Here is a 4385-nt window from a genome sequence, read left to right on the forward strand (position 1 = left end):
CAACACTGCAAATATTGACTTGCTGCATTAACTCATTCTAACTGTCAATAAAAGCTTTTGTTACTCATAATATGATTGCAATTGTATTTCTGTATGTGATGAAAACATCTGACATACACACATGAAAACCAGAGGGCAGCAGATCATGTGAAAATATAATATTTGTGTCATTCTCAAAACTTTTGGCCATTACTGTACTAATCAACAATTTCTAGAACCTCTGAGTGCTTGAGGAGGGAGGTGGAGAATGACTGGCGAAATTAGCGTTCATAAATCAGATCAACCTTGAGCTAAACGCCCCTTGCTCGGCGGATATTGGACTACAGTGAAGTTAGTTTGGACTACAGAAGTTAGTTTTGAATTGGATATTGGGCACAATATCCAACTCGAAACTAACTTCACTGCCAGGGGCGCGGAATAGGGGGGAAAAGTGATGACAGTACGGGCCCTGACCAACAGGGGGCCCTCCACAATTTAATTATTTATTTTTTGTTCATAGAAATGAAAAAAATTGGGGCACTGTCAATTACATAATTAATCATATTGTATTTTTGAAGATTGTTTTAATGATCCCACTCCCAGACCAAAAAACACATATCCATATTTGCCCTGAACCCCCCTATCTGGGTTCATTCCTGCTTGGAGCACTTGAGAGTGACGCTGTTCAACTGCAGACAGTAGAAGGACACGAATAACTGTGGCTGTTACTATGCTGCTAAGAAAAGTTATAAAATCAAGTTAAAAAAAAAATAGAGGAGAGAGAGAAAAAGGCAAGAGTGTTAATTTATAACCCAGTTTTTCTCCAAGAGAGGTGGGTAGATTGTGTGAGATTATCAACCATTTAGTATAATTAGCTTAGCTAATTATACTAAATGTTTGCCCCAATTTCACTAGCATTTAATGAATTAAGGAAAAAAATGACCAACATATTCATATATTTAACTTGTCCCTTGTACATTTTACCACTTAACAACAGATGTCAGCAGCAGCTCTAACCCACATCCCTCCTGACCCGTCCTCTCCTGAGTAAAATTAAAACTACAGTATGTAACTTCTATATAAAAAAATTTGTTTCCACATATTGTTAAAACTGTCATTATGTTGTGACAGTATGGAATGAGAGATAATTTGTGAAAAATCTATTTCCTCTGCTTTCTCCCAGTGCTAGAAACAACCAGTCAGTGGCAGGAGAGTTTTAGTACTGTCAATCTCAATCTCATTTGGCTGCTCATCCTCCCTCCCCTTGCTCTGTGCTATTCTGTCTCTAGCATAGGCTTTTGTAAACGGTTTGTCTAGTAAGCCAGTGATGGCTTATGAGACAAAACCGTAACAATCTGTATTGTTACAGATTTTCCTGTAACAATAAGTTGTTTCTCCACCATTAGCACATTTAGCAGTGAATGAATGAAGTTGATCGACAGCGTTAAGAGCGTCCTACTAGTTCTGATTGGTTGTTTTGGTCAGAACGTTGCATTACTTTACCCAGCAATAGTAGTTCAAGGAGGATATTGATTAGGTCAATAGGCCAGAATAGGTTACTGATTTTAAAACTATAGTTAGGCTATTTAAATCAAGACTTGTTAAGCTTTAAAACTAGCATACTTTAAATTAATTTTCTTAANAGAAACACGTGCAGTCATCATTGCACTGCACAAAAATGGCCTAACAGGGAAGAGTATCGCAGCTAGAAAGATTGCACCTCAGTCAACAATCTATCACATCATCAATAACTTCAAGGAGAGAGGTTCCATTGTTGCCAAAAAGGCTCCAGGGCGCCCAAGAAAGACCAGCAAGCACCAGGACCGTCTCTTAAAAGTGTTTCAGCTGTGGGATCAGGCTACCAGCAGTGCAGAGCTTGCTCAGGGATGGCAGCAGGCAGGTGTGAGTGCATCTGCACGCACTGTGAGGCGGAGACTCTTGGAGCAAGGCCTGGACTCAAGAAGGGCAGCAAAGAAGCCACTTATCTCCAGGAAAAACATCAGGGACAGACTGATATTCTGCAAAAGATACAGGGAGTGGACTGCTGAGGACTGGGGTAAAGTAATTTTCTCTGATGAATCCCCTTTCCGATTGTTTGGGACATCTGGAAAACAGCTTGTTCGGAGAACACGAGGTGAGCGCTACCACCAGTCTTGTCTCATGNGATTGCACCTCAGTCAACAATCTATCACATCATCAATAACTTCAAGGAGAGGTTCCATTGTTGCCAAAAAGGCTCCAGGGGCCCAAGAAAGACCAGCAAGCGCCAGGACCGTCTCTTAAAAGTGTTTCAGCTGTGGGATCAGGCTACCAGCAGTGCAGAGCTTGCTCAGGAATGGCAGCAAGCAGGTGTGAGTGCATCTGCACGCACTGTGAGGCGGAGACTCTTGGAGCAAGGCCTGGACTCAAGAAGGGCAGCAAAGAAGCCACTTCTCTCCAGGAAAAACATCAGGGACAGACTGATATTCTGCAAAAGGTACAGGGAGTGGACTGCTGAGGACTGGGGTAAAGTCATTTTCTCTGATGAATCCCCTTTCTGATTGTTTGGGACATCTGGAAAACAGCTTGTTTGGAGAACACGAGGTGAGCACTACCACCAGTCTTGTCTCATGGCAACTGTAAAGCATCCTGAAACCATTCATGTGTGGAGTTGCTTCTCAGCCAAGGGAGTCGGCCTGGAAACTCCCCAGATCTTAATCCCATTGAAAACTTGTGGTCAATCATCAAGATTGACCACAATCTTGATGGACAAACAAAAACCTAGGAATTCTGACAAAATGCAAACATTGATTCTGCAAGAATGGACTGCTGTCAGTCAGGATTTGGTCCAGAAGTTGGTTGAGAGCATGGCAGGGAGAATTGCAGAGTTCCTGAAGAAGAGGGGTCAACACTGCAAATATTGACTTGCTGCATTAACTCATTCTGTCAATAAAAGCTTTTGTTACTCATAATATGATTGCAATTGTATTTCTGTATGTGATAACATCTGACATACACACATGAAAACCAGAGGGCAGCAGATCATGTGAAAATATAATATTTGTGTCATTCTCAAAACTTTTGGCAATTACTGTACTAATCAACAATTTCTAGAACCTCCGAGTGCTTGAGGAGGAAGGTGGAGAATTACTGGCGAAATTAGCGTTCATAAATTCATCAAGGATCAACCTTGAGCTAAACGCCCCTTGCTCGGCGGATACTGGACTACAGTGAAGTTAGTTTGGACTACAGAAGTTAGTTTCGAATTGGATATTGGGCACTATATCCAACTCGAAACTAACTTCACTGCCAGGGGCGAGGAATAGGGGGGAAAAGTGATGACAGTACGGGCCCTGACCAACAGGGGGCCCTCCACAATTTAATTATTTTTTGTTCATAGAAATGAAAAAAATTGGGGCACTGTCAATCATATTATAATATTGTATTTTTGAAGATTGTTTTAATGATCCCACTCCCAGACCAAAAAACACACATCCATATTTGCCCTGAACCCCCCTATCTGCGTTCATTCCTGCTTGGAGCACTTGAGAGTGACGCTGTTCAACTGCAGACAGTAGAAGGACACGAATGACTGTGGCTGTTACTATGCTGCTAAGAAAAGTTATAAAATCAGGTTTAAAAAAAAAAGATAGAGGAGAGAGAGAAAAAGGCAAGAGTGTTAATTTATAACCCAGTTTTTCTCCAAGAGAGGTGAGTAGACTGTATGAGATTATCAACCATTTAGTATAATTAGCTTAGCTACAGACTACTGTTTGCCCCAATTTCACTAGCATTTAATGAATTAAGGAAAAAAATTACCAACATATTCATATATTTAACTTGTCCCTTGTACATTTTACCACTTAACAGATGTCAGCAGCAGCTCTAACCCACATCCCTCCTGACCCGTCCTCTCCTGAGTAAAATTAAAACTGCAGTATGTAACTTATATAAAAAAAATATTTGTTTCCACATATTTGTTAAAACTGTCATTATGTTGTGACAGTATGGAATGAGAGATAATTTGTAAAAAATCGATTTCCTCTGCTTTCTCCCAGTGCTGGAAACAACCAGTCAGTGGCAGGAGAGTTTTAGTACTGTCAATCTCAATCTCATTTGGCTGCTCATCCTCCCTCCCCTTGCTCTGTGCTATTCTGTCTCTAGCATAGGCTTTTGTAAACGGTTTGTCTAGTAAGCCAGTGATGGCTTATGAGACAAAACCGTAACAATCTGTATTGTTACAGATTTTCCTGTAACAATAAGTTGTTTCTCCACCATTAGCACATTTAGCAGTGAATGAATGAAGTTGATCGACAGCGTTAAGAGCGTCCTACTAGTTCTGATTGGTTGTTTTGGTCAGAACGTTGCATTACTTTACCCAGCAATAGTAGTTCAAGGAGGATATTGATTAGGTCAATAGGCCAGAA

The sequence above is a fragment of the Poecilia formosa genome, unplaced genomic scaffold (assembly GCF_000485575.1).
Source record: "Poecilia formosa unplaced genomic scaffold, Poecilia_formosa-5.1.2 Scaffold596, whole genome shotgun sequence".
Lineage (NCBI taxonomy): Eukaryota > Metazoa > Chordata > Actinopteri > Cyprinodontiformes > Poeciliidae > Poecilia > Poecilia formosa.